Source organism: Zingiber officinale, chromosome 11A, assembly GCF_018446385.1.
Source record: "Zingiber officinale cultivar Zhangliang chromosome 11A, Zo_v1.1, whole genome shotgun sequence".
NCBI classification, from domain to species: domain Eukaryota; kingdom Viridiplantae; phylum Streptophyta; class Magnoliopsida; order Zingiberales; family Zingiberaceae; genus Zingiber; species Zingiber officinale.
The window spans coordinates 29,370,059-29,384,370 of NC_056006.1; positions in this window are offsets into that span (position 1 = coordinate 29,370,059).

The window sequence follows — 14,312 nt, forward strand, 5'->3', positions numbered from 1 at the left end:
TATAGTAAAATTAAAGATGATTACGTTCATCCCAGGCATCCTCATGTACAATACATTCTCAGGTTATATGAAAAAGAGATAAATCATGAGATCAATTTATAATTAACTGTCAAATTAGCCAAGGGGTGGGAGAGGTTTTTTTTTTTTCGAGAGCATACTGTTGGTGTAAGAAGCATCCGACGATCGAACCTATGTTTTGATTATGTCAAAGGGTTCAAAGTTAAGTTGTTTTGTTATCTGATATGTTGAATGAGCTTTGTAGGAAAGACCTAAGGTTTCTTAGGCAAAAGTCCTAGTTGCGGTAAGGCAAAGTGGAAAACCCTAGGGAACGATAACCCTAGGTCCTAAGGGGTGGTAACTCTAGGCGGAAAGCCTTGGCGGGTCGGAGCTTCGGGCAAAAATCCTAGGGGCGGTAACCCTAGGTTGAAATCATGGTGTCGCGAACCAGGTGGAAGTCTGGACGGATGTTGGACCGGACGTCCAGCATGAAGACCATAAGCATCAGACGCTGGGCAAAAGTCTAATCAGTATAGAGGACCGAACTAGCAAAAGCTAACTTCTCCTGAATGGAGTAGGTGAGGGCGTGTTCCCCGGAAGAGGGAACAGTAGGCGTCGGTTCGACCTAGGATTTCCGGGAGGAAATCCGAAGTCAGAACCAGACAGTCCGAAGACTGTCAAACTTATTTTTCTAATATATCTATTATGTTCTAACTCTGTTTTGCAGAAGACTAACATTTTTGTGCAAGGGTAGAACTGACCGAGATCGGTCGACCGAACGTTTGGATCGGTCGATCGAACCCCCAAGCAGCAGGTCAGTTTTCCAGCGAGTGAACCAAGCTCGACCAAGGGATCGGTCAACCGAACCTGGTTAACGGTCGACCGAACCGGAGATAGGAGTTGGCCAGATCGAAGCGGAGCAAGCGGATCGGACGGATCGGATGAGGAGGAGATCATCTGATTGGTCGACCGAACGTGGGGATCGATCGACCGATCCACCTCGGGTCAAACCTGATCCCGAGCTTTGAGGATCTAGATCAGTCCTGCGGAGCCTATAAAAGGAGCCTCGGGAAGCAGTTTCAGAAGTAGATCTTGAACAGAACATCCTGTGCACTTGTACGCTGCTCTGAACGCTCAAACGATGCTTTGCCGCTCCAACAACTGACGACTAACTTTCCTCATCTTTTGTGTTGTCGGTATTGTAATTTTTTATTCAGCACTTGCATTTTTAAGTTGTAAAAGATTTACGTGATTATAGTCGTTGCCCAAAGTAAACGCTCAACGAGCATGAGCCTTGGAGTAGGAGTCGCTCTAGGCTCCGAACCAAGTAAATCTTGGTGTCCTTGCTGTGACTTGTTTAATTTCCACTGCTCTTACTCGAATTTTCGAATACGAAACGTGTGAAAGCCATGAGCGCTATTCACCCCCTTCTAGCGCTTTTCGATTCAACAATTGGTATCAGAGCGGGGTCGCTTCGATTTGGTGCAACCACCAGTCAAGCACATTTTTCGTGGTGTTTTAAAGTTTTTTTGGAGTCGATCGGAATCGGTATTCTTGCTGTCTTCCGATCTAGTTTTTCGTAATCGAATTCTTTTCTCGAAGTCTGTGCAACACCACTCGAGATCGTAATTTATCTCTTTCTTACTCCGACACTACTAATTCAAGACCAAGTCTTGGAACAATTTTTTTTTTAATGTGTGTGAGACATCTATTTTTTGATTAATGGCCCATCAAGAAGGCTTCAGCACAGTCTGGCCGCCGCTCTTTTCTGGTGAGGACTTTAGTTATTGGAAGAACCGGATGGAATACCACCTCAAGACACAAGTCGAGATGTGGATCATTATCCAGACCGGTCTCGAGCTTCCACGTGACGACACTAGAAAACTAGTCTCATTCATCAACTGGGATACTAGCATAATGAAGAAAGTTGAAGCTGATGCCAAAGCAACCTGTATGCTACAATGCGGGTTAACAAAAGAAGAGCTGAACAGAGTCGGACCCTTCTCAAGTGCTAAAGAGTTATGGAAAAAACTAATCGAGCTGCACGAGGGCACTCCCGGCACGAAGGTAAGCAAGTGTGATTTAATTCTAAACAAATTATATAACATAAAACTGCAGGAAGGAGAGGCGGCGGGCCAACTTCACACGCACATCCAAGACTTGCTGAATGGTCTTCACACAATCGGCCAGAGAATAGAAAATCACAACGTGATAAGGTATGCGCTTAATGCTTTTCCGAGGAACACTTTGTGGGCATCCATGGTTGATGCTTACAAAGTTTCCAAGGAGTTATCGTTAATTAAACTAGATGAACTTTTTTCCGAGTTCGAATTGCATGAACAGACTAATGCACGTCCAGCCGAGAAGGATATTGTCTTGTTTTCAGGTACAAGCAGAACCCGGGAAGCTAAAACAAACCACAAAACCACCCGAGTCCAAAGATGAATCGGACTCAAAAGACGACAATGAGATTACCTCCGAACTAATAAGGCTCGTACGAAAGATATGCAAAATGAAAAAGGTGACTCCAACGAACACGAAAATCAAGCCTGGAGTCACCTGCTATGGCTGTAACTAGAAGGGGCACTACAAGCCGGATTGTCCAAATAAGAAGCAACGAAGAAAGAAAGTGTTAAAGGCAACTTGGTCCGAGTCGTCAAATGAATCCGAGACCGACAAAGAAGAACCGACAAGCTTCCTCGCTTTACTAGTGCAAGCAAATGTTGCTGAAACCAAGTCTGATTCAGAATCCGAGAGCGAATCAGAAACTGAGTCCGAGCGAAGCCATCGATCCGTATCCATTTCCGAAAGACCTAACCCCACTATAAGTTCTCTACTCGTCGAGACTCAATTAGACGATTTACAAAACTTAGTTTCTTATTTGTTAAAGAAATTGGCTAAATCCAACGTCGGAGTCAAGTCACTCCAAAAGGAGGTAACAACCTTTAAGGTAGCGACTAACTCGAGTTCTTTGACTGAGCCAGTTCAAGTTGGAAATTCAACTCAAGTCCAACAACTTGAGGAAGAAAATTTTAATTTAAAAACTCAAGTTAGAGAACTCAAGGACACATTGGAACGGTTCACCCTGTTGGATCGAGACCGCGCTAGATGGGGAGGGGGGGGTGAATAGCGCTCGTGGCTATTTTGTACGATTATCGGAAATCTATCGAATTATCGGAGTAATAAGCAGCGGAATAAAACAATCAACCACAGAGACACAGGGAATTACTTCGTTCAGAGCCTAAGGCGACTCCTACTCGAAGGCTCGCGATCCTTGATCGCTTCTGGTGGGCAACAACTATAATCTCGATAAGAATTACAAGCTTCTTACAAAGAAAGTATTATAATAAAGTTATACCGACAACTTAAAGAAGAAGAGAGCGGAGCTCCGGGTTGTCGGAATGTTGTAGCAGCACTTCGGAATGATTTTGTTAACAGCACGTTGAAGAAGGAAAGCCTCAAACTTGATTCCTTGAAGTGCTGGTCGAACCCCCCTTATAAAGGGTGTTCAAGGCGCCTTGAAGGCTGTTCAAGGCGCCTCCATGCTTCCTAGTCTTCCGCGTGGATCAGATCTGAACTGGTCGAACTTCATCCCTTGGAGGCGCCTTATACCCTGCTCAAGGCGCCTTCCAAGGCGCCTTATACTCCCTTCAAGGCGCCTTCGATGAACTTTCGTAGCCAGCTCAGCTTGTGCACCCGAGGGCACCTCCAAGCTCCATGGAGGCGCCTCGGACACTGTTCATCTGAGGCTTTAGGTTGCTCCTTTGCACCTGCAAGATACGTTAGTCCCAAACAATATCCTGTAACACAAAGTTAGCACAATAAACATGATAAATGAAGTATAGACAGTCTCCGGACTGTCCGAGTCTGACTTCGGGTTTCTAACCGGAAACCCTAGGTCGACCCAACGCCTACTGTTCCCTCTACGGGGAACGCGTCCTCACCTACTCCACTCAGGAGATTTACCTGTTGCCAGTCGATCCTCCAGATCGACTGGACTTTTGCTCAGCACTCGACGCTTCCGGACTTTCTGCTGGACATCCGCTTCCCGGCTAGTCCAGACTTTCACCTGGTTCGCGACACCAGGACTTTCCACCTAGGGTTACCACCCCCTAGGACTTTTGCCTGAAGCCATCGACCTGCCAAGACTTTCCGCATAGGGTTACCACCTCCTATGACCTAGGGTTACCACCCCCTAGGGTTTTCCCTTTGCCTAACCGCAGCTAGGACTTTTCTTCACCTAGGGTTACCACCCCCTATGACCTAGGGTTACCACCCCCTAGGGTTTTCACCTGCCTAACCGCAGTTAGGACTTTCCTGAAATACTCATTCAACATGTTAGATAACAAGGAATCTTAACTTTGAATCTCTTTGCCATTATCAAAACTTAGGTTCGATCGTCGGATGCTTCCTGCACCAACAATCTCCCCCTTTTTGATTATGGCAACAAAAATTCAAAGTTAAGAAAATAATGCCATTAAAAGATAAGCATGAAAATACAAGTATAATGATAGTTAAATGCAGAACTAAATTAAGTGCAGAGCTCCCCCTTAATAAAAGCTCACTTTTTAAAATTTGAATTTCTTTCAATTTTCTTTAATTCTTTGAATTTTCTTCTACTCTCCCCCTTTGCCATATATCAAAAATCAATTGAAAGCAAGTTTTAAGATTTTAAGAAAATAATCTTTTTTGAGAGAAGGTAGAAGAAGGCTTGTGAAACTTAGTTAAACGAAATATTTTTCACCTAAGTTTAAAAGGCTAATATATGGATGCTTTCGAATGATGCCTTTAGCCACTTTTGAGACTTGGTTGTTTTTAGAAAGACATGCCTAACTAAAGTTAGAAAAACTTAGCTAGATTTTTTTTTTTTTTTAAACTTTGGAGCCAAATTGTTTGTAAAGAAATTTGAAGTCTCAATTTACTTAGCAAAAGTCTTTTGAAAGCCATGAGTTAAATTTTGCAAGTAAAGAAATATGTTTTTTAATACTTTTAACTTAGACAAGTATTTTAGCATTTAGAGTTAAAATTTATAAGGTGGCTAAGTTTGAGAAAGTTTGAAGGTTGCTATATGAGTCACTTTAGCTAAGCCTTTTGCAAACAATGAATGTAGGTTCAGTTTAAAAGGAACTTAGCGTTAAAACTTAATTTTGAAAAGATAGGAGTAAGAATTTGTTAATACAAAGAGGGAGTGACTAAATGTTTAATTTAGGTTATTTATTTTAGCTGGTCTTTAAGTCCAAGCATGAGGTTAAATAGATTTTAAGTTATCCAGATTGTTTTGTTCAGGTATCAGAGCCCTAAAGTATGAGCATGCTCAAACTTCAAATCTCCATTTCCTTCAGGGCTAATTCCATGTTTTTGTAAGTCTAGTAAATTTAGGGGAGCAAAGGATTTTGAAATTAGTTTTCCAAATATTTTTCAAAGGATTTTGAAATAAGTTTTTCAAGTATTTTTCAAAGGATTTTGAAATAAGTTTTTCAAGTATTTTTTAGAATGATTTTTGAAAAGAATTTTAAATAATTTTGAAATTAAGTTTTGAAAAGATTTTAAAATGATTTTTGAAAAGAATTTTAAATAATTTTGAAAAGATTTTTGAAAAGAATTTTAAAAAGATTTTGAAATAAATTAAGTTTTGAAAAGATTTTAAAATGATTTTGAAATTAAGTTTTGAAAAGATTTTGAAATAAATTTTGAAAAGATTTTAAAATGATTTTGAAATTAAGTTTTGAAAAAGATTTTAAAATGATTTTTGAAATTAAGTTTTGAAAAAGATTTTAAAATAGAATTTTAAATAATTTTGAAAAGATTTTTGAAAAGAATTTTAAATAATTTTGAAAAGATTTTGAAATAAATTTTGAAAAGATTTTTAAACAGAATTTTAAATAATTTTGAAAAGATTTTGAAATAAATTTTGACAAGATTTTAAAATGATTTTGAAAATATTTTAAAATGAATTTTAAATAATTTTGAAAAGATTTTAAAATGATTTTTGAAAAGAATTTTTAAATAGAATTTTAAATAATTTTGAAAAGATTTTGAAATAAATTTTGAAAAGATTTTTAAATAGAATTTTAAATAATTTTGAAAAGATTTTGAAATAAATTTTTAAAAGATTTTAAAATGATTTTGAAAAGAATTTTTAAAAGATTTTGAAATAAATTTTGAAAAGATTTTAAAATGATTTTTGAAATTAAGTTTTGAAAAAGATTTTAAAATGATTTTTGAAAAGATTTTAAAATGAATTTTGAAAAGAATTTTTTTTTAAAAAAAGATTTTTCAAATTGATTAATTGATTATAGAATTATAGTTATGAGTTTAATTTGAATTTTAAATTCCTCAGTCATCTCACCCGATCTAAGTTTTCAATCAGGTAATCCTATAATTTTTGTGAGATGAATTGAGGTTCAATTTAAGGGTTTGGTTTAACTTTGTGTTAGATTTAGATTTAGTTTTGGGTTCAACAAGTAAGCATTCTTTGGATAAACTTCTGGGCTATGGTGAGTCACAAGGAACTCATTAAAGTAACCATGCCTTCGAGGTTTTCCAAATAGTCCTACCCACTGAACTTAATACTAAATCTTGGTCTAACTAGTTAGGATCCATTTAAGGGTAGCTTCGGTCAGTTCCACTTGGCCAAATGCACCAGGTCGAAGCCATATCTTCCTAGACATGCGATGCCCAAGCTTCCCTAACGTACTATCATCCAAAAACTTAACCAGTACTGTGGTTCAAGTTAAACTTATCCCGTTTTAATCTAACCTTAATTACCCTACCGGGTAATCTATTCTTGTTTTACCCATTTCGGGTAAATTAGGTTCAGTTACTCTATCGGGTAGTTCAGTTGGAGGTGCCAGCTAGTTTGGATCCTCCATCTATTTTTCAATTTTTTAATTTAATTTCGAATTTAATTTTGAATTTTTAATTTAATTTCGAATTTTGAATTTAATTTTGAATTTTTAATTTAATTTCGAATTTTGAATTTAATTTCGAATTTTAAATTTTTGAATTTTAATTTAATTTCGAATTTAGAATTTGTAATTTTAATTTTGAATTTAATTTCGAATTTTTAAATTTGAATTTTTAATTTAATTTCAAATTTTAAATTTGAATTTTTAATTTAATTCTGAATTTTGAATTTAATTTCGAATTTTAAAATTTAAATTTTTTAATTTGAATTTTGAATTAAGTTGGTTTGATTAATATCGTTTTTCTTTTTGCTCCCCCTGGATCATGGCCTCGATATGGTCTATTGAGGTAGTGTATTTGATTCTTCGGAACCCAGTATTGGCCAAGTCCAACTTGATTGATCAATTTGGACTTGGGGACCCATGCTTGGACTACCTTTATTTTATTTCTATTAACTAATGATAAATACGATTTGTATTTCGTTTTGGTCTTAAATCCAAGTCCGGCTTTGTTGTAAACGGCTCGCTATTTTCCAAGAATCAGATCCAGATTCTTGGAACCCAAGGTGAACCGTTCCAACGTGTTCTTGAGTTCTTTAATTTGAGCTTTCAGATTGGAATTTTCTTCCTCAAGTTGTTGGACTTGAGTTGAACTTCCAATTTGAACTGACTCAGTTAAAGAACTCGAGTCAGTCGCTTCCTTAAGGGTTGTTACCTCCTTTTGGAGCGACTTAACCCGGACGTTGGATTTAGCCAACTTCTTAAGCAAGTATGGAATTAAATTTTGCGAGTCATCTAAGTTAATACTAGACATTAAAGCACTTACAGTGGTTTTGGGTCCTTCTGAAACGGATACGGATCCGTGGCTTTGCTCGGACTCGGTGTCTGATTCGCTCTCGATCTCTGAATCGGACTCGAACTCGGACTCGGTGTCGATAATGTTCGCTAGTACTGGTAGAGCGAGAAGGCTCAGTTGCTCTTCAACGGATCCGGATTCATCTGATGACTCAGACCAGGTTGCTTTCAACATATGTTTCTCTGTCTTACTTGTACCTGCAACCATCGTAATACCTTCCTCGGCCGAAGTAGTATCATTCTGTTCATCCAATTCAAATAAATCATTTAAATCATGCTTACTTGTGTTTGACATACCTTCGTGAAGTTCTATCAGATTCTCCCACAGCTCCTTAGCGCTTGAGAATGGGCCGGCACGATTCAGCTCCTTATTCGTTAAGCCGCACTGAAGTGTATACGTTGCTTTTGCGTTTGCTTCTACCTTTTTGATAAGGTTCGCGTCCCAGTTCTCGTACGGTAGTGGCTTGCCGACACCGTCAGTAGGCAGGTGAAGCCCGGTTTTGACGATCATCCAGACTTCAAAGTGAGTCTGAAGATACGCTTCCATCCGACCCTTCCAGTCTCCAAAATCATCTACGGAGAAGAGCGGTGGGCGAGCAGTGTTGTAGCCTTCTTGATGGGCCATTTTAGAAACACAATCTCGCAAAATAAATACAATAAAGCTTGTTCCAAGACTTAGTCTTGGATTAGTAGTGCGGGAGAGAAATAAAAATAGTAATTCAGGAATTTTGAGAAAAAATAATAAAATATTATTAAAATATTATTTAAAAAATATTACTACAAATTTTTGAAAATGCAATATTTCGATAATTCCAACCAATGGTGAAAAGATGAAAATTAATTTTTCAAAAACAGTTTTGGAGGGAAAAAACGAAAGGCGTAAGGTTATATTTTTAACCTATATAAATGACAAAGCCACGAAAAATGCTTGAATGGTGGTTGCACCAATTCAAAGCGATCCCGCTCTGATACCAATTGTTGGATCGAGACCGCGCTAGAGGGGGGGGTGAATAGCGCTCGTGGCTATTTTGTACGATTATCGAAAATCTATCGAATTATCGGAGTAATAAGCAGCGGAATAAAACAATCAACCACAGAGACACAGGGAATTACTTCGTTCAGAGCCTAAGGCGACTCCTACTCGAAGGCTCGCGATCCTTGATCGCTTCCGGTGGGCAACAACTATAATCTCGATAAGAATTACAAGCTTCTTACAAAGAAAGTATTATAATAAAGTTATACCGACAACTTAAAGAAGAAGAGAGCGGAGCTCCGGGTTGTCGGAATGTTGTAGCAGCACTTCGGAATGATTTTGTTAACAGCACGTTGAAGAAGGAAAGCCTCAAACTTGATTCCTTGAAGTGTTGGTCGAACCCCCCTTATAAAGGGTGTTCAAGGCGCCTTGAAGGCTGTTCAAGGCGTCTCCATGCTTCCTAGTCTTCGCGTGGATCGATCTGAACGGTGAACTTCATCCCTTGGGCGCCTTATACCTGCTCAGGCGCCTTCAAGGCGCCTTTATACTCCTTCAAGGCGCCTTGATGAACTTCATGCGCACCCGACTGGCGCCCAAGCTCCATGGGCGCCTCGGACATCGTCATCCGGGCTTTAGGTTGCTCCTTTGCACTGCAGATACGTTAGTCCCAAACAATATCCTGCAAGACAAAGTTAGCACAATAAACATGATAAATGAAGTATAGGCAGTCTCCGAGTCTGACTTCGGGTTTCCAACCGGAAACCCTAGGTCGACCAACGCCTACTGTTCCCTCCGGGAACGCGTCCTCACCTACTCCACTCAGGAGATTTACCTGTTGCCAGTCGATCCTCCAGATCGACTGGACTTTTGCTCAGCACTCGACGCTTCCAGACTTTCTGCTGGACATCCGCTTCCCGGCTAGTCCAGACTTTCACCTGGTTTGCGACACCAGGACTTTCCACCTAGGGTTACCACCCCCTAGGACTTTTGCCTGAAGCCATCGACCTGCCAAGACTTTCCGCATAGGGTTACCACCCCCTATGACCTAGGGTTACCACCCCCTAGGGTTTTCCCTTTGCCTAACCGCAGCTAGGACTTTTCTCCACCTAGGGTTACCACCCCCTAGAACCTAGGGTTACCACCCCCTAGGGTTTTCACCTGCCTAACCGCAGTTAGGACTTTCCTGAAATACTCATTCAACATGTTAGATAACAAGGAATCTTAACTTTGAATCTCTTTGCCATTATCAAAACTTAGGTTCGATCGTCGGATGCTTCATGCACCAACACACCCTGGGTTCCAAGAATCTTGATCTGATTCTTGGAAAACAGCGAGCCGTGTACAACAAATCCGGACTTGGATTTAAACCTAAAAGAAAATACAAATCATATTTATCCCTAGTTAATAGAAATAATAGAAACATAGTCCAAGCATGGGTCCCCAAGTCGAACTTGGTTAATCAAGTTGGACTTGGACTATATTGGGTCCCCAAGGATCAAATCCATTACTTTGATAGACCATATCGAGGCTATGATCTAGGGGGAGCCAATAGAAAGACCATTTTTATCAATAGATAGAACTGTTTGATGCTTGCCTTTTCTGCTCTTTATTATACATGCTTAGACTAGGATAGATTAAGGATCTAGGCGTAATTTACACTTATTTAGTTAAACCTAGGGGTTTCAAAAAGGAAATTAAATATATAATTTCTTTGAAAGACTCTATTTAGAAGTAGTGGATGATCTCATACCCAAGAAGATCTAGTGCCTCACCACAGCCTGGGAGCTAATCTTTGAAATATGTATTTTAATGGACTAATTGGAAAACCTAAGTGTAACTCAAATGTAAATTAATCCTTAGAAATAATTTTCATTAAAGATAATCATCTCATAAAACGACATAAGGTACCCTGATTGATAATGTAGAATTGGGTGACATGGATCTAGGATAACTTATTTAAAAATCAATTTAAAAATAATTTAAAAAGTATTTAAAAATCAATTTAAAAATTATTTTAAAATCCTTTTAAAAATTATTTAAAATCAGTTTAAAAATCATTTTTAAAATCCTTTTAAAAATTATTTTAAAAATTCTTTTAAAAATTCTTTTAAAAATCCTTTTAAAAATCAAATTAAAAATTATTTAAAAATTCTTTTAAAAATCATTTAAAAATTCTTTTAAAAATCACTTTAAAATTCTTTTAAAAATCAATTTAAAATTATTTAAAAATCCTTTTAAAAATCAATTTAAAAATCAGATAAAAAATTCTTTAAAAATTATTTTAAAAATAAATTTAAAAATCATTTTAAAAATCTTTTGAAAAATTATTTTAAAATCAGTCTAAAAATCCTTTAAAAATTATTTAAAAATCAGTTTAAAAATAATTTTAAAAATCCTTTTAAAAATTATTTAAAATTTATTTTAAAAATCTTTTTTAAAATTATTTAAAAATCAATTTAAAATTCTTTTAAATATCAATTTAAAATTCTTTTAAAAATCAATTTAAAAATTATTTAAAAATCTTTTAATAATTATTTAAAAATTAATTTAAAAATTATTTAAAAATCAGTTTAAAAATCGTTTAAAAATCCTTTTAAAAATCCTTTTATAATTATTTAAAAATTATTTTAAAAATTTTGTTATAAATTATTTAAAAATCAGTTTAAAAGTCCTTTTAAAAATTATTTAAAAATCAATTTAAAAATCATTTTAAAAATTATTTAAAAATTATTTCAAAAATGTTTTAAAAATTATTTTGAAATCAGTTTAAAAATTATTATAATTTTTTTTAAAAATTATTTAAAAATCTGTTTAAAAATTATTTTAAAAATACTTTTAAAAATTATTTAAAAATCATTTTAAAAATCATTTTTAAAATTATTTAAAAATTATTTTAAAAATCTTTTAAAAATTATTTAAAAATTATTTTAAAAATTCACTGAAGAATTCAAACTTATATTTTAAATTTCAATTTCAATACTTTTATATATTGTTAATGTTAAAATAAAGTTAATTCTGTCTCACACTCACTTATAAGCTGAACGTACTTGATAACTTAGAATGGGTGAGATGAAAAATTAAGAAAATAATATATTTTTTTTTATTTTACATGCTTGGGCCCTAGAATTTTGAAAATTTTTAAGCATTAATTAAGGGGGATCCAAAAGAAAAATTAAACCTAAACTTTTTATCAATTTTTTTAAAGATGAAATGCTTAACTAAGTTTTTCTTTAACTCATTTTCAAAAACAATTAAAAAAAAGTTTCAAAACTTAAAGTTTACTTTCATATATTTTAAAGTTAAATACTAAAACTATCAAAGTATTTTTAAGTTAAGCTAAATACTTGACTAAAATATTTATTTTTAAAATTGAGCTAAATCTCTGTTGAAAATCAAGTTTATAAAGTGTTGGCTATGTTTTCTTTAAAAAATCAAGTTAAAATACTTTTGAAAAAGTTTTAAGTTTATAAAATACTTAACTATGTTTTTTATCTAGTTTCTTTTAACCAAGTACTTAACTAAGTTTCTTTTGAAAATCGTTTAAAAAAACATAAGTACTTAATTGAGTTTTTGGTAAGAATATTTTTAAAAAATCTATGTTTTTAATCAACTACGTTTTAAAAGCTAAGTTTTGAAAGCTAAGTACCAAATTTATCAAAACCTTTCTAGAAGCTAAATGTTTTCAAAGCTAAGTTGATCTTTTAGCTAAAATCTCAAGTTGAGCTAGGTGTTTTTCAAAACAATTCTTTTTGAAACGCTAAATCATTTTCAATTGTTGAAGATTAGACTAAGTGCTACCCTTCAGGGGGAGCTTAGATTTAAATAAAATATTTTTCTATTAATTTTTCTCTCTACTTATTCTTTTTGAGTTATGTCAAAGGGGGAGAGAAAAATCAAAGTTAAGTAAAGGGGAATATAAGAATTTTTTTTTGGAGCATAAGAAAGTTTGTTTTACTTCATTCTTATGCTTAAAATTCCTTATATTGTTATCATATTTTAACTTAACTTTGAATCGTGTTGTCATAATAAAAAAGGGAGAGATTGTTGGTGCAGGAAGCATCCGACGATCGAACCTATGTTTTGATTATGCCAAAGGGTTCAAAGTTAAGTTGTTTTGTTATCTGATATGTTAAATGAGCTTTGCAGGAAAGACCTAAGGTTTCTTAGGCAAAAGTCCTAGCTGCGGTTAGGCAAAGTGGAAAACCCTAGGAGGCGGTAACCCTAGGTCCTAGGGGATGGTAACCCTAGGCGGAAAGTCTTGGCGGGTGGGAGCTTGGGGCAAAAATCCTAGGGGCAGTAACCCTAGGTTGAAATCATGGTTTCGCGAACCAGGTGGAAGTCTGGACGGGTCGTGGACCGGACGTCTAGCATGAAGATCGGAAGCATCGGACGCTGAGCAAAAGCTCAGTCGGTCTGGAGGACCGAACTGACAAAAGATAACTTCTCCTGAGTGGAGTAGGTGAGGATGCGTTCTCCGGAAGAGGGAATAGTAGGCGTCGGTTCGACCTAGGATTTCTGGGAGGAAATCCGAAGTCAGAACCGGACAGTCCGAAGACTGTCAAACTTATTTTTCTAATATATGTTATGTTTTAACTCTGTTTTGCATAAGACTAACATTGTTGTGCAGGGATAAAACTGACTGGGATCGGTCGACCGGACGTTTGGATCGGTCGACCGAACCCCCAAGCAGCAGGTCAGTTTCCAGCAAGTGGACCGGGCTCGACCAGGGGATCGGTCGACCAAACCTGGTTAACGGTCGATCGAACCGGAGATAGGAGTTGACCAGATCAAAGCGGAGCAAGCAGATCAGGCGGATCGGATGAGGAGGAGATCATCTGATCGGTCGATCGAACGTGGGGATCGGTCGACTGATCCACCTCGGATCAAACCTGATCCCGAGCTTTAAGGATCTGGATCAGTCCTGCGGAGCCTATAAAAGGAGCCTCGGGAAGCAGTTTCAGAAGTAGATCTCGAACAGAACATCTTGTGCACTTGTACGCTACTCCGAATGCTCAAACGACACTCTGCTGCTCCGACAACTGACGACTAACTTTCCTCATCTTTTGTGTTATCGGTATTGTAATTCTGTATTCAGCACTTGCATTTTTTAAGTTGTAAAAGATTTATGCGATTGTAGTTGTTGCCCATAGAAAACGCTCAACGAGCGTGAGCTTTGGAGTAAGAGTCGTCCTAGGCTCCGAATCAAGTAAATCTTAGTGTCTTTGCTGTGACTTGTTTAATTTCCGCTGCTCTTACTCGAATTTCCGAATATGAAACGTGTGAAAGCCACGAGCACTATTCCCCCCTCTAGCGCTTCTCGATCCAACCCATGCATGTGTCGAAAATTGATCTCTTACTCTATTATAACATATTGGTCACCCTTTAGCTAATTGGAGACATGTTTTGTGATCTAATCTGCACAATAAGTGTGCACGTTCATGCAATTAAATGTAATATTTTGGCTTTTTCTTTTGGCATTATGATGTTGTATGTTGATTGTGAGGTAATTAAGGGTACGTGCTTATGAGTTTGGTTGTGGAACCTTCAATCGTGGTGTTTGTTAACTAGCTGAGTCCTAACTT